Source organism: Protomyctophum bolini (assembly GCF_963924005.1).
Source record: "Protomyctophum bolini genome assembly, chromosome: 18".
NCBI classification, from domain to species: Eukaryota; Metazoa; Chordata; class Actinopteri; order Myctophiformes; family Myctophidae; genus Protomyctophum; species Protomyctophum bolini.
In genome coordinates, this window is record NC_137879.1 from 15,871,263 (window position 1) to 15,895,310 (window position 24,048).

The 24,048-nt window shown below is 42.5% G+C and overlaps 1 long non-coding RNA gene across 1 annotated transcript; it reads left to right on the plus strand.

The window, feature by feature from the left end:
- The first annotated feature begins 14,143 nt into the window (after nucleotides 1–14,143).
- LOC308332836 lies at nucleotides 14,144–14,721 on the plus strand. The gene is made up of 3 exons (XR_013965753.1): nucleotides 14,144–14,197; nucleotides 14,351–14,505; nucleotides 14,644–14,721. It is a non-coding gene; the product is annotated as an uncharacterized lncRNA (long non-coding RNA).
- Nucleotides 14,722–24,048: the final 9,327 nt, after the last annotated feature.

The following is a 24,048-nucleotide window of genomic DNA, read 5'->3' on the forward strand; positions in this document are numbered from 1 at the left end:
GGTAAGAATTGTCGACTCAACCGATAATAGCTCACAGTGTTGTTCTTTAATGACCTGTTTAATGGTATTTTTTCTTCCTTGTTATTCATTATATATCATGGCCTGCGTTGATATTGATATGAAAGTTTTATTTTTACAGTGGTTTTGCCGCCAACTCAAGCACCCACTACAGCAGCACCTTTAACAACAATCACCACAGATTCACCAGCAGGTACAATTTCATCAAAGCAAATTGAAACTGTACTTCCAATGTATAAAACTATAGGTTACTTTAGTAACCCCAGTTATTTAAACGACTGAGCGAGGTGAATCGCCCTATGGGGAGTGCCATCTCTGGCATGAACACACAGAATTAAACCATATACTTCACGAACAATTTCATTGGTCGGGACTTCTACCCGCCCATGGCATGATCACCCCTCCCACCGGGGTGATGACGTTCCTCTCATGCCACACGGGTCATTCCATGTTAACCAGATTGGCTTCTGCTTAGTTAAGTCAGAAGGGTAGTCTTTCGGGCGATTCACCTCGCTCAGTCGTTTAAATAACTGGGGTTACTAAAGTAACCTATAGTTATTTTAAACTCCTTCACTCAGTGAATCGCCCTATGGGGAAATATAAACTCCCGTATAGCTACCTACCAGTTGAACAAGTCCCAACCAACGTCACAGGCTTTTTACCTGTGACGGCCAACCCAACCCACCTCTTACCTGGAAGCGACGTCTAAAACGGCATGAGCCATTGCAGACGGCACCACATCCAAGTTATAGTACGTGGCGAAAGTCGAAGGGGACGACCAGCTCGCCGCCGTACAAACATCCTGAATGGGGACACCCTTAGCGAGCGCCCAGGATGCAGACATACCCCTAGTAGAGTGAGCCCTCAAGCCCCCTGGGGGCTCCACTCCTCTCTCGGCATATGCCAAACGAATGGCTTCCACAATCCACTGTGAAAGTCTTACCTTCGTTATCGGTTTTCCCTTACTTTGGGAACCCCATGACACGAACAATTGATCCCCATTCCTGAAAGGAGCAGTTCTGTCCACATAGTGTCTCAGCGCTCTGACCGGGCATAGGCAATTCAACCTCCTCTCCTCCACAGAGGAGAAAGGTGGCGGGTGAAATGCCATCAGATCGACCGGGGCGCAGCCAGAGGGGAAATTCTTAGGCAAGAACGCGAGGCTCGGCCTAATAGAGACTCTAGAGTCGTTCCCGCTGAATCTCATGCAGCTCGGGTTGACCGAAAGCGCATGTATGTCGCTGGCTCGCTTCGCAGTCGTCAAAGCGACCAGCAGAGCAGTCTTTAGTGTGAGGAACTTCAAGTCCACTGTCCCCAGTGGCTCGAAGGGGCCCTGTGAAAGGGCGTCCAGTACCAGAGTCAGGTCCCATGACGGGACCAGAGATCTGGAAACTGGACAGGCTCGCCTAACGCCCGCCATGAAACGACGGACTAGCAGGTTCTCACCTACTGTCTTGCCGTCTACCCCCACGTGGTACGCCGAAATGGCCGCCAGGTTGACCTTCACAGAGGATTGGCCTAGACCTCTGTCCAGGAATTCCTGCAAAAAGGTCAGAATGTGCCTCACCGAAGCCTGAAACGGGATAACCCGTACAGGTCTGGCCGCACACCAACGTTCGAACACGGTCCAGGCCGTGTTGTATCGTTGTCTAGTAGACGGGGCTCTCGCCCCTAGAATCGTCGTGATGACGTTCGGGGGCAGGCCTTCGGCATCCAGGTTCAGCCCCTCACGGGCCAGACCCAGAGGTCCAGGTCCTGTGGACGTGGATGGAAGATCTCCTGCCCCGCTTGGGTGAGCAGGTCCCTCCGCAGCGGGAGCTGCCAGGGCTGGTCGTACAGGAGTGGGACTATGTCCGACCTCCAAGACCCCCAAGCCGGGGCCACCAGTAGCATGCATAGGCCCTGAGTCCTCACCCTGGCCAGGGCGGGGGGGATCAGGGGCAGAGGAGGGAATGCGTAAAGCAGGCCCCTCGGCCAAGGGTGCGCCAACGCATCCATGCCCAGAGACGGGGACCCTGTCAGGGAGAAGAAGTACTGACACTTCGTGTTCTCTTCCGACGCGAACAGGTCCGCCACCGGCGTGCCGTATCTGGCCCATATCTGAGCTGCTACTTCCTTGTGCAGCGACCACTCGTGGTAGCGGAGTGGGCCTCTGGACAACAGGTCGGCTCCTGTGTTCAGGAGTCCTGGGACATGGCAGGCCGTGATCGACAGCAGATGCTCGTGGCACCATGTCAGTAGCCTGTGTGCCAACGTGTGCAGGCGCAGGGATTTGAGCCCTCCCTGCTTGTTGATATAGCACATTGTCGTGGTGTTGTCGGTTCGAACCAGAACGTGACACCCCTGGATAAGCGGTTTGAAGTGCCGCAGGGCAAGGAAGACCGCCAGGAGCTCCAGATAGTTGATGTGTGCACGCCTCATGGCTCCGTGCCACACTCCTCTGGCCGTCCTGCCGTCGTGGGTGGCCCCCCACCCCGACATGCTGGCGTCCGTGGTGACGATCTTCCTGGTAAGGGTCTGTCCCAGGGGAACACCCTCCACCAGGACACCTCTGTTCGACCACCACTTCAGGGCGAGTACACAGCCTGCAGATACCGTCACTCGCCGTGACAGGCACCTGGTGGGCACACCTAGGGACCTTATCCATCTCTGGAAAGGTCTCATGTATAGCCTGCCCAGCCGTACTAGGGAGATGGCCGACGCCATGAGCCCGGCCATCCTTAGGCAGGTTCGGAAGGGGACCCTCTGTCCCGTCCTGAACAGCGTCACGCACTGTAGGAAAGCGTCCATCCTCGCTTGGCTCAGTCGAGCCGTGTAGGAGACTGAATCCAGTGCTATGCCTATGAAGTCTATCGACCTTGTGGGGACCAGAACACTCTTCTCGTGATTGATGGTGAACCCCAGGGAGGTCATGTGGAGCACCACTTGAGTGGTGTTCCGCATCGCCTCTCGTGCAGAGTCTGCGCTTAGTAGCCAATCGTCGATGTAGCTCGCTACGCGGAGACCCAGACGCCGCAGCGGGGCAATCGCTGCCTCGGTGCATTTCACAAAGACCCTGGGGCTCAGGGACATCCCAAAGGGGAGGACAGTGTACTCGTACACTCTCCCCTTGAAACCGAACCTCAGGAATTTCCTGTGAGGTGGGTAAATGGGAATATGAAAATAGGCGTCTTTCAGGTCTATCGACGTGAACCAGTCGTTCGGACGTATGGAACGTACGAGGGACTTGGCCGTCAGCATTTTGAAGTTGAAGGTCTTGAGGTACCGATTGAGAGCCCGTAGGTCCAGTATCGGACGTAGCCCCCCCCCTTTTTTCTTGACCAGGAAGTAGCGGGAGTAAAAACCGCTGCGACTCTGAGTCAATGGTACCTCTCTGACGGCCTTCTTCTCCAGCAGGGACTGAATCTCTGTCTGGAGCACTTCTGCCGCCTGCCCACGAGCTTCGGAGAAGAGGACTTCTGCGAAAGCGGGTGGTCTCATAGCAAACTGGAGCCTGTAGCCCTTCGCTATGGTGCGTAGGACCCAGGGGGATGCCCCGCACAGTTCCCACTGCGGTCGGCATCGAGCCAGAGGGTTCTCTGTGGCCATGGGAGCCTCCACTGTGGCAGTGGAGCTCCCTGGACGAGAGAAAAATTGGGCATGACCCGTCCGGCTCGTGACGAGTGTGCCCGTCGAAACGGGTGCACTCGGCACCGGAAATAGGTCCCGTCTCATTGTGTCGGGAAACCCAGGGGTTTCCCTCCACAGCGAGCTCATGCCCCCCCGATATTGTTGTTGTTTGTGTTTTTTGGGCAAAGCCTTTATTACAGAAACATGACAAAGTGCATTTGAAAAACAGGGTGCATTTATGTGAACAATATCTGCGGTCTCCGTGGAGAGCCTCATCCGCTTCAGGGGCGGCCCGAGTGTGAGGTCCGAGACCACTACATCTTGGCGGAAGCCCGGAGCGTGAGGGGGGCTGGAGAGACGTCTGGTCGCGTCCCTCCGAGGCCAGGCGTCGGTCACTTGCGCGACCCAGAGCCGCGGCCCCGTCCGCGCTTGGTGGCGGCTGGAGGGCCGTCACGGCTGTGATCACGGTCCTCACGCTTGTGGGGGCGTGATTTGTTGCGGCCTGGGGGGGGCTTGGAAGAGCCCTGTGAGGCGTCCTTGACCTGACGGGGCTTGAAGCTGGCGCGGTCGCCCGGTTTCCCGGGCGGACGCTGAGGCTGGCGTGGAGGTTGGCGTGGCGGAGGCTGACGTTTAGGCGGCTGCTGGATGTCCCTGAAAGCGTCAACCTTCTTCTGACTGTCCGCCAGGAGAGTCAAGACCTCCATGTAGCCCTCGAAGAGGCCTCCCGGTAGGATGGCCAGCTTCTGGAGCTTGCCCCTTACTTCGTCCTGCAGGTCAGGTGAAGCGTTGAGCCATCTCTCGCGCTCCTGTAAGATGGAGGACGTCATGGCCCTCCCCACCTGCTGTGTGACAGTACGGTTGAGGAGTACAGACTCATTGTGCAGGCGGCGGATCTCCGCCATCTGCTCTGCGTTGGGAGTATCTCCCACCTGCAGAAGCAGTGCCGTCATGGACCCCTGCAGTAGCGCTCCTGCGTTAAGGTGCTTGCCGGCACAGGCAAGGCTGGTAAACGCCTTCTCGTTGAGCAGGGAGGCGTCCCTGTCGATCTTGAGGGGTAGAGTAGGGGCCTTGGTCAGCGGGGTGATGCGGGGCGCGTTCGGGTTGAGCAGGAACGCGGCCAGGGTCCTGTCCATGACCGGCATCCCGGACAAAGCCACGGAGGCCATGTGCTCTGTCTCGAGAGACAGGCCTTCACGGCTCCGAGGCATCGGAACGGGTTTCAGCGGTTCTTCCCACTGGGCTGTAAAGAAGGATTTAAAACCCTTAGCCAGGGGGAGGACGGTACGAGGAGTAGGTTCTGGACCGTCTTCCACCACACCCTGCCACTCATCGTCCTCATCCACTGTGGGCAGAAACTCTGCCGGCCAGGCGCGGTCGCACCTGATGCTTGCCACCTTGTAGATGGTGAGGAGGGAGGACTCATCCCTCGGCAGGGGAGGAGCATTGACTGCTCTGGCTCGACCCTGGAAGCCTCCTGGGGCAGCCTGGTCTCCGTCCGTGAAGGTCACACGGAGGGGGGAGGACGCAAGGCGGGCAGACAGGTTGTCTGCACGGTAGTTGCCCTCGTAGTCCGGCTCCGGGGAGTCATCATCGTACTCGTAGACGGTCTGCTCGTACACGGCTTCATCGAGAACCCTGTAATCCGAAGGGGAGCCCTGGAAGGGGAAGTCCAGGGGATCCACGTCGTCCATGTCGTCGGCCCACTCGTCGTGCCGTCGTTGCAGGGAAGCCTCATAGTCAGGATAGTAGCTGGGCCTGTCTGCAGTGTAAGGTGCAGCAGGGTGGCGGAGCATCGGGGGGGGTCGCTGACCTGCTGTCGGTGGGGGCCGGGCCTGTCTCACGGCAGGCTGCGGCGCCGCACCAAAAGGGTTAACGAAGGAGGCCGGAGCCCGTTTTTCAGCGGGCTTAGGTACCTTCTTAGCCGGAGCGTAGTCGTGCCCATCCCCCTGGTTCCAGGTGCAGGCTGCTGCCGGTCTGGTGACGGTGGATGTAGGCTTAGGACGAGCCCCCGTATTGGGGCGCTGGTCCAGAGTGGAGAATTGTGTTCTCAGATCAAAACCTGGGTCGTCCAAGTTGGCATCGCGCTGGGCGATGCGGGCCTCGACCCGCTGAAGACGCCGCTGCTTCCGTCGGAAGGAAAGGGGAAGACAGCATGGACAGAAGCCCGGAGCAAGGATGGCCTGGCGAAGATGTTCGGGGCCCAGGCAGAAGGCACAGCTTGTGTGGAGGTCATCTACAGCCAGAAGGTTGGAGCATGACCTGTGGAGACAGACCCTCTGTGGAGTAGCTGCTATGCTGCTAGCCTTGGTGCTAGTGGATGCCAGGTTCTTGTCAGTATCCATGTTAACTAGAGTGGAGTTTACACAAACACTCAAGATAGCAGAGAAAACCAATTTTTTGAAAATTTCCAAAAAAAAATTCAAATTACTAGAACCCGGGTTACTTTCGTAACTTTCGGGGAAAGTACTACAACCAGAGTTACTTCAGTGACTACTAGAAAGTGGTCACTATCCGCGGGTCGTCACGTGGGTCAAGTGGGTTATTGTTTACACTAATAAACCCAGTGGTGAGGCCTCGTCTTTCGGCGATGGCCTGGAAGATGCACTCCGGTCTTTACCGCGGGAGCGTGTAAAAAGTCGGAGGCGGAGAGTAGCCTCGGCGGCGAGTAAACTAACGTCTTTCGGCGGCAAGTAAACAAGGTCGGGCCGCGTCGGCGATGTGTATCCAGCGGCGCGGAGCGTAGCGGCGAGTTAGCTAGTGTCTTTCGGCGTCAAGCTAACAAGGCAGGGCCGCGTCTAAGGCTCGTTGTGTATGCGAGTGCAAGCTAGCAGACAGCCCGGTCTTACGGCGCGGGAGGAGGCTAACGTTGTGTACTAGCGAGGCTAAGTGGCGTCTCTCGGCGCTGCACCACCGAGCTAAGGCTAGCCGAGGAGGGCCGCTAGCTAGAGCTAACGACCGGAGGAGGAAGCTGGCTAGCAGGCTAACAACTCTACACTGCACAAGACCTTTGTTACGCTTCTCAGCGGCCGGTAAACACTTACGTGGTCTTTTGCAAGAGACGTTTCGTCGTGAAGAGGGCTACCGGAGGGTTTGCAGAACACTGTGAATCTCTTGGTACAAGCCGATGGCCCGTCTTGGTGAGATACGGTTTCAACAGGTAAATACAAACAGGTAGCGTGGCTTAACGTGCGTTCAGCAAGCAGAAGACAATCGGAATGACCCGTGTGGCATGAGAGGAACGTCATCACCCCGGTGGGAGGGGTGATCATGCCATGGGCGGGTAGAAGTCCCGACCAATGAAATTGTTCGTGAAGTATATGGTTTAATTCTGTGTGTTCATGCCAGAGATGGCACTCCCCATAGGGCGATTCACTGAGTGAAGGAGTTTAAAATAACATCTAATGAATTAACTGGATTATTATAATAAAATAATTGAATGTTCCTATCTGTGTGCCCAGGTATTGCAATCACAACAGAAAGTGAAGGCATTCGTTCAACCACACCTGTTCCAGAGCCAGATTCTACAACTGCAGATATTTCTAGTCCCACAAGAAGTACGGCACCAAAAGTCTTTCTCTGGTTTATTTTATGTACTGATCTGAAACGTCTGAACATATTTTAAGTGCTTATTTGAATTTCATCAAATCTTGTATCTGTGGAGTCTGTGTCTGTAACAAAATATGTGATAAGAAATGGTTCCATTAGAATACTAATTGAATTTTCCTATCTGTGTCCCCAGGTATTGCAGTCACAACAGAAAGAGAAGGCACTCGTACAACCACACCAGTTTCAGAGACAGATTCTACAACCGCAGTTACTAGACTTCCTACTCATCCCACAACAAGAAGTACGGCATCAGAAGTTTATCTACATTTTATTTTAAAGATTAAATCTAGAATTGTAGAGGCATTTTCATATTGTACATGTGAGTCCAGGTATTGCAACCACAACAGTCTATGCTGGTCCCACAATAACAAGTACGGCAAACGTTTATCCCTATTTTTATTTTAAGTTTTATGTGCTGGTTCAAAGACCAGAAAGTCCATGTCTGGCTACAGCCTGTAAATTTGTCAGTGAGTATGTTACAGACCATTAGAGAGAGGGTCAGGGCAGGTGCTCAAAAGTCAAAATATAAAGTAAAACAGCATAACCTGTTGAAATATGCTCACTTTGGCTGTGGACGGCTACATTTCAAGGTCTGGTTTTGTGCTAGGAGTGTCAGGATCTCTAACTAGAGCAGGCGTCTTCATGTTTTTCTGACCAAGGACCCTTTAGCTGAGAGAGAGATGAAGCAGGGACCCTCACTACATAATATTGTATCAAATTGTGTTGCAGATTAAACATTGTATAGGTAACTTCATTGACAACACTGTGTTCGTGTTGTGTAAATTAATGTTTTATTGATTGTTTGTTTACACAATATTTTCCATTTACAGTATATGTTGGATTCATGTATGTGTAGCCTCATGTGCCTGTAACAAAATAGGATATCAACATTGTTCAATAGTAATTGAATGTCTCAATCTGTGTGCCCAGGTATTGAAATCACAACAAAAAGAGAAGACATTCGTTCAACCACACCAGTTCCAGAGCCAGATTCTACAACCGCAGATATTACTCATCCCACAAGAAGTACGGCAGCAAAAGTTTATCTCTAGTTTTATTTAAGTACTGATCTAATAGGCCTGATCTTATTTTAAGTCTTTATCTGAATTACATAAACTCTTGTTGTGCAGTCTGTGTCTGTAACAAAATAGATATAATTTTTTCAATTAGAATAAAATAATTGAATGTTCCTATCTGTGTGCCCAGGTATTGCAATCACAACAGAAAGTGAAGGCATTCGTTCAACCACACCTGTTCCAGAGCCAGATTCTACAACTGCAGATATTTCTAGTCCCACAAGAAGTACGGCACCAAAAGTCTTTCTCTAGTTTATTTTATGTACTGATCTGAAACGTCTGAACATATTTTAAGTGCTTATTTGAATTTCATCAAATCTTATATCTGTGGAGTCTGTGTCTTTAACAAAATATGTGATAAGAAATGGTTCAATTAGAATACTAATTGAATTTTCCTATCTGTGTCCCCAGGTATTGCAGTCACAACAGAAAGAGAAGGCACTCGTACAACCACACCAGTTTCAGAGACAGATTCTACAACCGCAGTTACTAGACTTCCTACTCATCCCACAACAAGAAGTACGGCATCAGAAGTTTATCTACATTTTATTTTAAAGATTAAATCTAGAATTGTAGAGGCATTTTCATATTGTACATGTGAGTCCAGGTATTGCAACCACAACAGTCTCTGCTGGTCCCACAATAACAAGTACGGCAAACGTTTATCCCTATTTTTATTTTAAGTTTTATGTGCTGGTTCAAAGACCAGAAAGTCCATGTCTGACTACAGCCTGTAAATTTGTCAGTGAGTATGTTACAGACCATTAGAGAGAGGGTCAGGGCAGGTGCTCAAAAGTCAAAATATAAAGTAAAACAGCATAACCTGTTGAAATATGCTCACTTTGGCTGTGGACGGCTACATTTCAAGGTCTGGTTTTGTGCTAGGAGTGTCAGGATCTCTAACTAGAGCAGGCGTCTTCATGTTTTTCTGACCAAGGACCCTTTAGCTGAGAGAGAGATGAAGCAGGGACCCTCACTACATAATATTGTATTAAATTGTGTTGCAGATTAAACATTGTATAGGTAACTTCATTGACAACACTGTGTTCGTGTTGTGTAAATTAATGTTTTATTGATTGTTTGTTTACACAATATTTTCCATTTACAGTATATGTTGGATTCATGTACGTGTAGCCTCATGTGCCTGTAACAAAATAGGATATCAACATTGTTCAATAGTAATTGAATGTCTCAATCTGTGTGCCCAGGTATTGAAATCACAACAAAAAGAGAAGACATTCGTTCAACCACACCAGTTCCAGAGCCAGATTCTACAACCGCAGATATTACTCATCCCACAAGAAGTACGGCAGCAAAAGTTTATCTCTAGTTTTATTTAAGTACTGATCTAATAGGCCTGATCTTATTTTAAGTCTTTATCTGAATTACATAAACTCTTGTTGTGCAGTCTGTGTCTGTAACAAAATAGATATAATTTTTTCAATTAGAATAAAATAATTGAATGTTCCTATCTGTGTGCCCAGGTATTGCAATCACAACAGAAAGTGAAGGCATTCGTTCAACCACACCTGTTCCAGAGCCAGATTCTACAACTGCAGATATTTCTAGTCCCACAAGAAGTACGGCACCAAAAGTCTTTCTCTAGTTTATTTTATGTACTGATCTGAAACGTCTGAACATATTTTAAGTGCTTATTTGAATTTCATCAAATCTTATATCTGTGGAGTCTGTGTCTTTAACAAAATATGTGATAAGAAATGGTTCAATTAGAATACTAATTGAATTTTCCTATCTGTGTCCCCAGGTATTGCAGTCACAACAGAAAGAGAAGGCACTCGTACAACCACACCAGTTTCAGAGACAGATTCTACAACCGCAGTTACTAGACTTCCTACTCATCCCACAACAAGAAGTACGGCATCAGAAGTTTATCTACATTTTATTTTAAAGATTAAATCTAGAATTGTAGAGGCATTTTCATATTGTACATGTGAGTCCAGGTATTGCAACCACAACAGTCTATGCTGGTCCCACAATAACAAGTACGGCAAACGTTTATCCCTATTTTTATTTTAAGTTTTATGTGCTGGTTCAAAGACCAGAAAGTCCATGTCTGACTACAGCCTGTAAATTTGTCAGTGAGTATGTTACAGACCATTAGAGAGAGGGTCAGGGCAGGTGCTCAAATGTCAAAATATAAAGTAAAACAGCATAACCTGTTGAAATATGCTCACTTTGGCTGTGGACGGCTACATTTCAAGGTCTGGTTTTGTGCTAGGAGTGTCAGGATCTCTAACTAGAGCAGGCGTCTTCATGTTTTTCTGACCAAGGACCCTTTAGCTGAGAGAGAGATGAAGCAGGGACCCTCACTACATATTGTATCAAATTGTGTTGCAGATTAAACATTGTATAGGTAACTTCATTGACAACACTGTGTTCGTGTTGTGTAAATTAATGTTTTATTGATTGTTTGTTTACACAATATTTTCCATTTACAGTATATGTTGGATTCATGTACGTGTAGCCTCATGTGCCTGTAACAAAATAGGATATCAACATTGTTCAATAGTAATTGAATGTCTCAATCTGTGTGCCCAGGTATTGAAATCACAACAAAAAGAGAAGACATTCGTTCAACCACACCAGTTCCAGAGCCAGATTCTACAACCGCAGATATTACTCATCCCACAAGAAGTACGGCAGCAAAAGTTTATCTCTAGTTTTATTTAAGTACTGATCTAATAGGCCTGATCTTATTTTAAGTCTTATAAAGCTTCTGAGTTGTAAATACTTAAAGAAGTGTGTACGGGGTAAATTGTATTTAGCAGCTAGTTCATCAAAAGAGAATAGATTCCCCTTTTTGTCAAAAACATCCTTCCATTGTTTAATCCCTTGCTTGGCCCATATCTTGAAGCCCCCATCCGCCCTTATTTTAAGTCTTTATCTGAATTACATAAACTCTTGTTGTGCAGTCTGTGTCTGTAACAAAATAGATATAATTTTTTCAATGAATAAAATAATTGAATGTTCCTATCTGTGTGCCCAGGTATTGCAATCACAACAGAAAGTGAAGGCATTCGTTCAACCACACCTGTTCCAGAGCCAGATTCTACAACTGCAGATATTTCTAGTCCCACAAGAAGTACGGCACCAAAAGTCTTTCTCTAGTTTATTTTATGTATTGATCTGAAACGTCTGAACATATTTTAAGTGCTTATTTGAATTTCATCAAATCTTATATCTGTGGAGTCTGTGTCTGTAACAAAATATGTGATAAAAAATGGTTAAATTAGAATACTAATTTAATTTTCCTATCAGTGTCCCCAGGTATTGCAGTCACAACAGAAAGAGAAGGCACTCGTACAACCACACCAGTTTCAGAGACAGATTCTACAACCGCAGTTACTAGACTTCCTACTCATCCCACAACAAGAAGTATGGCATCAGAAGTTTATCTACATTTTATTTTAAAGATGAAATCTTGAATTTTAGAGGCATTTTCATACTGTACATGTGTGTCCGGGTATTGCAACAACAACAGTCTCTGCTGGTCCCACAATAACAAGTATGACAAACGTTTATCCCTACTTTTATTTTAAGTTTTATGTGCTGGTTCAAAGACCAGAAAGTCCATGTCTGACTACAGCCTGTACATTTGTCAGTGAGTATTTTATAGACCATTAGAGAGAGGGTCAGGGCAGGTGTTCAAAATATAAAGTAAAACAGCATAACCTGTTGAAATATGCTCACTTTGGCTGTGGACGGCTACATATCAAGGTCTGGTTTTGTTCTAGGAGTGTCAGGATTTCTAACTAGAGCAGGCGTCTTCATGTTTTTCTGACCAAGGACCCTTTAGCTGAGAGAGAGATGAAGCAGGGTCGCAGGGACCCTCACTACATATTGTATCAAATTGTGTTGCAGATTAAACATTGTATAGGTAACTTCATTGACAGCACTGTGTTCGTGTTGTGTAAATTAATGTTTTATTGATTGTTTGTTTACACAATCTTTTCCATTTACAGTATATGTTGGATTCATGTACGTGTTGCCTCATGTGCCTGTAACAAAATAGGATGTCAACATTGTTCAATAGTAATTGAATTTATCAATCTGTGTGCCCAGGTATTGAAATCACAACAAAAAGAGAAGACATTCGTTCAACCACACCAGTTCCAGAGCCAGATTCTACAACCGCAGATATTACTCATCCCACAAGAAGTACGGCAGCAAATGTTTATCTGTAGTTTTATTTAAGTACTGATCTAATAGGCCTGATCTTATTTTAAGTCTTTATCTGAATTACATAAACTCTTGTTTTGGAGTCTGTGTCTGTAACAAAATAGATATTCTTTTTTCAATTAGAATAAAATAATTCAATGTTCCTATCTGTGTGCCCAGGTATTGCAATCACAACAGAAAGTGAAGGCATTCGTTCAACCACACCTGTCCCAGAGCCAGATTCTACAACTGCAGATATTTCTAGTCCCACAAGAAGTACGGCACCAAAAGTCTTTCTCTAGTTTATTTTATGCACTCATCTGAAACGTCTGATCATATTTTAAGTGCTTATTTGAATGTCATCAAATCTTGTATATGTGGAGTCTGTGTCTGTAACAAAATATGTGATAAAAATGGTTCAATTAGAATACTAATTGAATTTTCCTATCTGTGTCCCCAGGTATTGCGGTCACAACAGAAAGAGAAGGCACTCGTACAACCACACCAGTTTCAGAGACAGATTCTACAACCGCAGTTACTAGACTTCCTACTCATCCCACAACAACAAGTACGGCATCAGAAGTTTATCTACATTTTATTTTAAAGATTAAATCTAGAATTGTAGAGGCATTTTCATACTGTACATGTGTGTCCAGGTATTGCAACCACAACAGTCTCTGCTGGTACCACAATAACAAGTACGGCAAACGTTTATCCCTACTTTTATTTTAAGTTTTATGTGCTGGTTCAAAGACCAGAAAGTCCATGTCTGACTACAGCCTGTAAATTTGTCAGTGAGTATTTTATACACAATTAGAGAGAAGGTCAGGGCAGGTGCTCAAAATATAAAGTAAAACAGCATAACCTGTTGAAATATGCTCACTTTGGCTGTGGACGGCTAAATTTCAAGGTCTGGTTTTGTGCTAGGAGTGTCAGGATTTCTAACTAGAGCAGGCGTCTTCATGTTTTTCTGACCAAGGACCCTTTAGCTGAGAGAGAGATGAAGCAGGGACCCTCACATATTGTATCAAATTGTGTTTCAGATTAATCATTGTATAGGTAACTTCATTGACAACACTGTGTTTGTGTGTGTAAATGTTTTATTGATTGTTTGTTTCTACCCATTGTGCTTCATCTGTAGTTACAACACCTGCACCACCAATAGAGCCAAAGGTCTTGTTAGAATTCAAAATAACGCAAACCTTCACAAAAGACCTTGAAAACACATCCTCAGTCGCATTCCAGAACTTAGCAACCGAAGTAGCTTCAGTGGTAAGTACCATTATGATGATCCAACACCTACCAATACATTCTCCATAACTTCAGCGATTCCTCCTATCATGCATATTACTATTATATTGATCTCTGGCAAATGTATAATTATGATCATTAAAAATAACCATACTTTATGGAAATGTTTTGCTTTAATTGTAAAATTACCAAATAACTAAACAAGTTCAAATTAAATGATTTTTAACAAATGACTGCCTCCACCTTTCAAAATGTTCTCTAGAACATTGTTATTAATTAATCAAATCTATTAATCATGAACGATGAAATTAACTAGGTGGGATACTAAGTTTTTTTTTTACAGTTCCTGTGTAATTTTTTTTGTAATAATTTCAATGACTGAATTTCTGTTTACAGATGGACATCGTCTATAACGCAAAGTTTTCTAATTTCAATCGCACTGTTATAACCGGCTTCAGGTATGCACCAATGGAGTTATACTGTATTAAGTATATATGTTTTTAGTACATAAATATTAACGTATCATTGATTTGTACCTTTAATGTACCATAACATTTGGTAATTATTATAACATAAATGTTATAATTAATAATAATGAATCATTTTTACAGCTCGGGATCAGTAAATGTGGAGGCTGAATTAATATTCAACCAAGAGGAAAATGCAACTACACCAGATGCCTCTTCTGTGGCTAGTACTCTTGTTGAGGCTGCATCCAGCTCTAATTTCTCCCTTCCTGTGAACACGTCAACTATTGTTGTCACGGGTAAGAATTGTCGACTCAACCGATAATAGCTCAAAGTGTTGTTCTTTAATGACCTGTTTAATGGTATTTTTTCTTCCTTGTTATTAATTATATATCATGGCCTGCGTTGATATTGATATGAAAGTTTTATTTTTACAGTGGTTTTGCCGCCAACTCAAGCACCCACTACAGCAGCACCTTTAACAACAATCACCACAGATTCACCAGCAGGTACAATTTCATCAAAGCAAATTGAAACTGTACTTCCAATGTATAAAACATCTAATGAATTAACTGGATTATTATAATAAAATAATTGAATGTTCCTATCTGTGTGCCCAGGTATTGCAATCACAACAGAAAGTGAAGGCATTCGTTCAACCACACCTGTTCCAGAGCCAGATTCTACAACTGCAGATATTTCTAGTCCCACAAGAAGTACGGCACCAAAAGTCTTTCTCTGGTTTATTTTATGTACTGATCTGAAACGTCTGAACATATTTTAAGTGCTTATTTGAATTTCATCAAATCTTGTATCTGTGGAGTCTGTGTCTGTAACAAAATATGTGATAAGAAATGGTTCAATTAGAATACTAATTGAATTTTCCTATCTGTGTCCCCAGGTATTGCAGTCACAACAGAAAGAGAAGGCACTCGTACAACCACACCAGTTTCAGAGACAGATTCTACAACCGCAGTTACTAGACTTCCTACTCATCCCACAACAAGAAGTACGGCATCAGAAGTTTATCTACATTTTATTTTAAAGATTAAATCTAGAATTGTAGAGGCATTTTCATATTGTACATGTGAGTCCAGGTATTGCAACCACAACAGTCTATGCTGGTCCCACAATAACAAGTACGGCAAACGTTTATCCCTATTTTTATTTTAAGTTTTATGTGCTGGTTCAAAGACCAGAAAGTCCATGTCTGACTACAGCCTGTAAATTTGTCAGTGAGTATGTTACAGACCATTAGAGAGAGGGTCAGGACAGGTGCTCAAAAGTCAAAATATAAAGTAAAACAGCATAACCTGTTGAAATATGCTCACTTTGGCTGTGGACGGCTACATTTCAAGGTCTGGTTTTGTGCTAGGAGTGTCAGGATCTCTAACTAGAGCAGGCGTCTTCATGTTTTTCTGACCAAGGACCCTTTAGCTGAGAGAGAGATGAAGCAGGGACCCTCACTACATAATATTGTATCAAATTGTGTTGCAGATTAAACATTGTATAGGTAACTTCATTGACAACACTGTGTTCGTGTTGTGTAAATTAATGTTTTATTGATTGTTTGTTTACACAATATTTTCCATTTACAGTATATGTTGGATTCATGTACGTGTAGCCTCATGTGCCTGTAACAAAATAGGATATCAACATTGTTCAATAGTAATTGAATGTCTCAATCTGTGTGCCCAGGTATTGAAATCACAACAAAAAGAGAAGACATTCGTTCAACCACACCAGTTCCAGAGCCAGATTCTACAACCGCAGATATTACTCATCCCACAAGAAGTACGGCAGCAAAAGTTTATCTCTAGTTTTATTTAAGTACTGATCTAATAGGCCTGATCTTATTTTAAGTCTTTATCTGAATTACATAAACTCTTGTTGTGCAGTCTGTGTCTGTAACAAAATAGATATAATTTTTTCAATTAGAATAAAATAATTGAATGTTCCTATCTGTGTGCCCAGGTATTGCAATCACAACAGAAAGTGAAGGCATTCGTTCAACCACACCTGTTCCAGAGCCAGATTCTACAACTGCAGATATTTCTAGTCCCACAAGAAGTACGGCACCAAAAGTCTTTCTCTAGTTTATTTTATGTACTGATCTGAAACGTCTGAACATGTTTTAAGTGCTTTTTTGAATTTCATCAAATCTTATATCTGTGGAGTCTGTGTCTTTAACAAAATATGTGATAAGAAATGGTTCAATTAGAATACTAATTGAATTTTCCTATCTGTGTCCCCAGGTATTGCAGTCACAACAGAAAGAGAAGGCACTCGTACAACCACACCAGTTTCAGAGACAGATTCTACAACCGCAGTTACTAGACTTCCTACTCATCCCACAACAAGAAGTACGGCATCAGAAGTTTATCTACATTTTATTTTAAAGATTAAATCTAGAATTGTAGAGGCATTTTCATATTGTACATGTGAGTCCAGGTATTGCAACCATAACAGTCTATGCTGGTCCCACAATAACAAGTACGGCAAACGTTTATCCCTATTTTTATTTTAAGTTTTATGTGCTGGTTCAAAGACCAGAAAGTCAATTTCTGACTACAGCCTGTAAATTTGTCAGTGAGTATGTTACAGACCATTAGAGAGAGGGTCAGGGCAGGTGCTCAAAAGTCAAAATATAAAGTAAAACAGCATAACCTGTTGAAATATGCTCACTTTGGCTGTGGACGGCTACATTTCAAGGTCTGGTTTTGTGCTAGGAGTGTCAGGATCTCTAACTAGAGCAGGCGTCTTCATGTTTTTCTGACCAAGGACCCTTTAGCTGAGAGAGAGATGAAGCAGGGACCCTCACTACATAATATTGTATTAAATTGTGTTGCAGATTAAACATTGTATAGGTAACTTCATTGACAACACTGTGTTCGTGTTGTGTAAATTAATGTTTTATTGATTGTTTGTTTACACAATATTTTCCATTTACAGTATATGTTGGATTCTTGTACGTGTAGCCTCATGTGCCTGTTACAAAATAGGATATCAACATTGTTCAATAGTAATTTAATGTCTCAATCTGTGTGCCCAGGTATTGAAATCACAACAAAAAGAGAAGACATTCGTTCAACCACACCAGTTCCAGAGCCAGATTCTACAACCGCAGATATTACTCATCCCACAAGAAGTACGGCAGCAAAAGTTTATCTCTAGTTTTATTTAAGTACTGATCTAATAGGCCTGATCTTATTTTAAGTCTTTATCTGAATTACATAAACTCTTGTTGTGCAGTCTGTGTCTGTAACAAAATAGATATAATTTTTTCAATTAGAATAAAATAATTGAATGTTCCTATCTGTGTGCCCAGGTATTGCAATCACAACAGAAAGTGAAGGCATTCGTTCAACCACACCTGTTCCAGAGCCAGATTCTACAACTGCAGATATTTCTAGTCCCACAAGAAGTACGGCACCAAAAGTCTTTCTCTAGTTTATTTTATGTATTGATCTGAAACGTCTGAACATATTTTAAGTGCTTATTTGAATTTCATCAAATCTTATATCTGTGGAGTCTGTGTCTGTAACAAAATATGTGATAAAAAATGGTTAAATTAGAATACTAATTTAATTTTCCTATCAGTGTCCCCAGGTATTGCAGTCACAACAGAAAGAGAAGGCACTCGTACAACCACACCAGTTTCAGAGACAGATTCTACAACCGCAGTTACTAGACTTCCTACTCATCCCACAACAAGAAGTATGGCATCAGAAGTTTATCTACATTTTATTTTAAAGATGAAATCTTGAATTTTAGAGGCATTTTCATACTGTACATGTGTGTCCGGGTATTGCAACAACAACAGTCTCTGCTGGTCCCACAATAACAAGTATGACAAACGTTTATCTGACAAACGTTTATCCCTACTTTTATTTTAAGTTTTATGTGCTGGTTCAAAGACCAGAAAGTCCATGTCTGACTACAGCCTGTACATTTGTCAGTGAGTATTTTATAGACCATTAGAGAGAGGGTCAGGGCAGGTGTTCAAAATATAAAGTAAAACAGCATAACCTGTTGAAATATGCTCACTTTGGCTGTGGACGGCTACATATCAAGGTCTGGTTTTGTTCTAGGAGTGTCAGGATTTCTAACTAGAGCAGGCGTCTTCATGTTTTTCTGACCAAGGACCCTTTAGCTGAGAGAGAGATGAAGCAGGGACCCTCACTACATATTGTATCAAATTGTGTTGCAGATTAAACATTGTATAGGTAACTTCATTGACAGCACTGTGTTCGTGTTGTGTAAATTAATGTTTTATTGATTGTTTGTTTACACAATCTTTTCCATTTACAGTATATGTTGGATTCATGTACGTGTATAGCCTCATGTGCCTGTAACAAAATAGGATGTCAACATTGTTCAATAGTAATTGAATTTATCAATCTGTGTGCCCAGGTATTGAAATCACAACAAAAAGAGAAGACATTCGTTCAACCACACCAGTTCCAGAGCCAGATTCTACAACCGCAGATATTACTCATCCCACAAGAAGTACGGCAGCAAATGTTTATCTGTAGTTTTATTTAAGTACTGATCTAATAGGCCTGATCTTATTTTAAGTCTTTATCTGAATTACATAAACTCTTGTTGTGCAGTCTGTGTCTGTAACAAAATAGATATAATTTTTTCAATTAGAATAAAATAATTGAATGTTCCTATCTGTGTGCCCAGGTATTGCAATCACAACAGAAAGTGAAGGCATTCGTTCAACCACACCTGTTCCAGAGCCAGATTCTACAACTGCAGATATTTCTAGTCCCACAAGAAGTACGGCACCAAAAGTCTTTCTCTAGTTTATTTTATCTACTGATCTGAAACGTCTGAACATATTTTAAGTGCTTTTTTGAATTTCATCAAATCTTATATCTGTGGAGTCTGTGTCTTTAACAAAATATGTGATAAGAAATGGTTCAATTAGAATACTAATTGAATTTTCCTATCTGTGTCCCCAGGTATTGCAGTCACAACAGAAAGAGAAGGCACTCGTACAACCACACCAGTTTCAGAGACAGATTCTACAACCGCAGTTACTAGACTTCCTACTCATCCCACAACAAGAAGTACGGCATCAGAAGTTTATCTACATTTTATTTTAAAGATTAAATCTAGAATTGTAGAGGCATTTTCATATTGTACATGTGAGTCCAGGTATTGCAACCATAACAGTCTATGCTGGTCCCACAATAACAAGTACGGCAAACGTTTATCCCTATTTTTATTTTAAGTTTTATGTGCTGGTTTAAGACCAGAAAGTCCATTTCTGACTACAGCCTGTAAATTTGTCAGTGAGTATGTTACAGACCATTAGAGAGAGGGTCAGGGCAGGTGCTCAAAAGTCAAAATATAAAGTAAAACAGCATAACCTGTTGAAATATGCTCACTTTGGCTGTGGACGGCTACATTTCAAGGTCTGGTTTTGTGCTAGGAGTGTCAGGATCTCTAACTAGAGCAGGCGTCTTCATGTTTTTCTGACCAAGGACCCTTTAGCTGAGAGAGAGATGAAGCAGGGACCCTCACTACATAATATTGTATTAAATTGTGTTGCAGATTAAACATTGTATAGGTAACTTCATTGACAACACTGTGTTCGTGTTGTGTAAATTAATGTTTTATTGATTGTTTGTTTACACAATATTTTCCATTTACAGTATATGTTGGATTCTTGTACGTGTAGCCTCATGTGCCTGTAACAAAATAGGATATCAACATTGTTCAATAGTAATTTAATGTCTCAATCTGTGTGCCCAGGTATTGAAATCACAACAAAAAGAGAAGACATTCGTTCAACCACACCAGTTCCAGAGCCAGATTCTACAACCGCAGATATTACTCATCCCACAAGAAGTACGGCAGCAAAAGTTTATCTCTAGTTTTATTTAAGTACTGATCTAATAGGCCTGATCTTATTTTAAGTCTTTATCTGAATTACATAAACTCTTGTTGTGCAGTCTGTGTCTGTAACAAAATAGATATAATTTTTTCAATTAGAATAAAATAATTGAATGTTCCTATCTGTGTGCCCAGGTATTGCAATCACAACAGAAAGTGAAGGCATTCGTTCAACCACACCTGTTCCAGAGCCAGATTCTACAACTGCAGATATTTCTAGTCCCACAAGAAGTACGGCACCAAAAGTCTTTCTCTAGTTTATTTTATGTATTGATCTGAAACGTCTGAACATATTTTAAGTGCTTATTTGAATTTCATCAAATCTTATATCTGTGGAGTCTGTGTCTGTAACAAAATATGTGATAAAAAAATGGTTAAATTAGAATACTAATTTAATTTTCCTATCAGTGTCCCCAGGTATTGCAGTCACAACAGAAAGAGAAGGCACTCGTACAACCACACCAGTTTCAGAGACAGATTCTACAACCGCAGTTACTAGACTTCCTACTCATCCCACAACAAGAAGTATGGCATCAGAAGTTTATCTACATTTTATTTTAAAGATGAAATCTTGAATTTTAGAGGCATTTTCATACTGTACATGTGTGTCCGGGTATTGCAACAACAACAGTCTCTGCTGGTCCCACAATAACAAGTATGACAAACGTTTATCCCTACTTTTATTTTAAGTTTTATGTGCTGGTTCAAAGACCAGAAAGTCCATGTCTGACTACAGCCTGTACATTTGTCAGTGAGTATTTTATAGACCATTAGAGAGAGGGTCAGGGCAGGTGTTCAAAATATAAAGTAAAACAGCATAACCTGTTGAAATATGCTCACTTTGGCTGTGGACGGCTACATATCAAGGTCTGGTTTTGTTCTAGGAGTGTCAGGATTTCTAACTAGAGCAGGCGTCTTCATGTTTTTCTGACCAAGGACCCTTTAGCTGAGAGAGAGATGAAGCAGGGACCCTCACTACATATTGTATCAAATTGTGTTGCAGATTAAACATTGTATAGGTAACTTCATTGACAGCACTGTGTTCGTGTTGTGTAAATTAATGTTTTATTGATTGTTTGTTTACACAATCTTTTCCATTTACAGTATATGTTGGATTCATGTACGTGTTGCCTCATGTGCCTGTAACAAAATAGGATGTCAACATTGTTCAATAGTAATTGAATTTATCAATCTGTGTGCCCAGGTATTGAAATCACAACAAAAAGAGAAGACATTCGTTCAACCACACCAGTTCCAGAGCCAGATTCTACAACCGCAGATATTACTCATCCCACAAGAAGTACGGCAGCAAATGTTTATCTGTAGTTTTATTTAAGTACTGATCTAATAGGCCTGATCTTATTTTAAGTCTTTATCTGAATTACATAAACTCTTGTTGTGCAGTCTGTGTCTGTAACAAAATAGATATAATTTTTTCAATTAGAATAAAATAATTGAATGTTCCTATCTGTGTGCCCAGGTATTGCAATCACAACAGAAAGTGAAGGCATTCGTTCAACCACACCTGTTCCAGAGCCAGATTCTACAACTGCAGATATTTCTAGTCCCACAAGAAGTACGGCACCAAAAGTCTTTCTCTAGTTTATTTTATGTACTGATCTGAAACGTCTGAACATATTTTAAGTGCTTTTTTGAATTTCATCAAATCTTATATCTGTGGAGTCTGTGTCTTTAACAAAATATGTGATAAGAAATGGTTCAATTAGAATACTAATTGAATTTTCCTATCTGTGTCCCCAGGTATTGCAGTCACAACAGAAAGAGAAGGCACTCGTACAACCACACCAGTTTCAGAGACAGATTCTACAACCGCAGTTACTAGACTTCCTACTCATCCCACAACAAGAAGTACGGCATCAGAAGTTTATCTACATTTTATTTTAAAGATTAAATCTAGAATTGTAGAGGCATTTTCATATTGTACATGTGAGTCCAGGTATTGCAACCATAACAGTCTATGCTGGTCCCACAATAACAAGTACGGCAAACGTTTATCCCTATTTTTATTTTAAGTTTTATGTGCTGGTTCAAAGACCAGAAAGTCCATTTCTGACTACAGCCTGTAAATTTGTCAGTGAGTATGTTACAGACCATTAGAGAGAGGGTCAGGGCAGGTGCTCAAAAGTCAAAATATAAAGTAAAACAGCATAACCTGTTGAAATATGCTCACTTTGGCTGTGGACGGCTACATTTCAAGGTCTGGTTTTGTGCTAGGAGTGTCAGGATCTCTAACTAGAGCAGGCGTCTTCATGTTTTTCTGACCAAGGACCCTTTAGCTGAGAGAGAGATGAAGCAGGGACCCTCACTACATAATATTGTATTAAATTGTGTTGCAGATTAAACATTGTATAGGTAACTTCATTGACAACACTGTGTTCGTGTTGTGTAAAATAATGTTTTATTGATTGTTTGTTTACACAATATTTTCCATTTACAGTATATGTTGGATTCATGTACGTGTATAGCCTCATGTGCCTGTAACAAAATAGGATATCAACATTGTTCAATAGTAATTGAATGTCTCAATCTGTGTGCCCAGGTATTGAAATCACAACAAAAAGAGAAGACATTCGTTCAACCACACCAGTTCCAGAGCCAGATTCTACAACCGCAGATATTACTCATCCCACAAGAAGTACGGCAGCAAAAGTTTATCTCTAGTTTTATTTAAGTACTGATCTAATAGGCCTGATCTTATTTTAAGTCTTTATCTGAATTACATAAACTCTTGTTGTGCAGTCTGTGTCTGTAACAAAATAGATATAATTTTTTCAATTAGAATAAAATAATTGAATGTTCCTATCTGTGTGCCCAGGTATTGCAATCACAACAGAAAGTGAAGGCATTCGTTCAACCACACCTGTTCCAGAGCCAGATTCTACAACTGCAGATATTTCTAGTCCCACAAGAAGTACGGCACCAAAAGTCTTTCTCTAGTTTATTTTATGTATTGATCTGAAACGTCTGAACATATTTTAAGTGCTTATTTGAATTTCATCAAATCTTATATCTGTGGAGTCTGTGTCTGTAACAAAATATGTGATAAAAAATGGTTAAATTAGAATACTAATTTAATTTTCCTATCAGTGTCCCCAGGTATTGCAGTCACAACAGAAAGAGAAGGCACTCGTACAACCACACCTGTCCCAGAGCCAGATTCTACAACTGCAGATATTTCTAGTCCCACAAGAAGTACGGCACCAAAAGTCTTTCTCTAGTTTATTTTATGCACTCATCTGAAACGTCTGATCATATTTTAAGTGCTTATTTGAATGTCATCAAATCTTGTATATGTGGAGTCTGTGTCTGTAACAAAATATGTGATAAAAATGGTTCAGTTAGAATACTAATTGAATTTTCCTATCTGTGTCCCCAGGTATTGCGGTCACAACAGAAAGAGAAGGCACTCGTACAACCACACCAGTTTCAGAGACAGATTCTACAACCGCAGTTACTAGACTTCCTACTCATCCCACAACAACAAGTACGGCATCAGAAGTTTATCTACATTTTATTTTAAAGATTAAATCTAGAATTGTAGAGGCATTTTCATACTGTACATGTGTGTCCAGGTATTGCAACCACAACAGTCTCTGCTGGTACCACAATAACAAGTACGGCAAACGTTTATCCCTACTTTTATTTTAAGTTTTATGTGCTGGTTCAAAGACCAGAAAGTCCATGTCTGACTACAGCCTGTAAATTTGTCAGTGAGTATTTTATACACAATTAGAGAGAGGGTCAGGGCAGGTGCTCAAAATATAAAGTAAAACAGCATAACCTGTTGAAATATGCTCACTTTGGCTGTGGACGGCTAAATTTCAAGGTCTGGTTTTGTGCTAGGAGTGTCAGGATTTCTAACTAGAGCAGGCGTCTTCATGTTTTTCTGACCAAGGACCCTTTAGCTGAGAGAG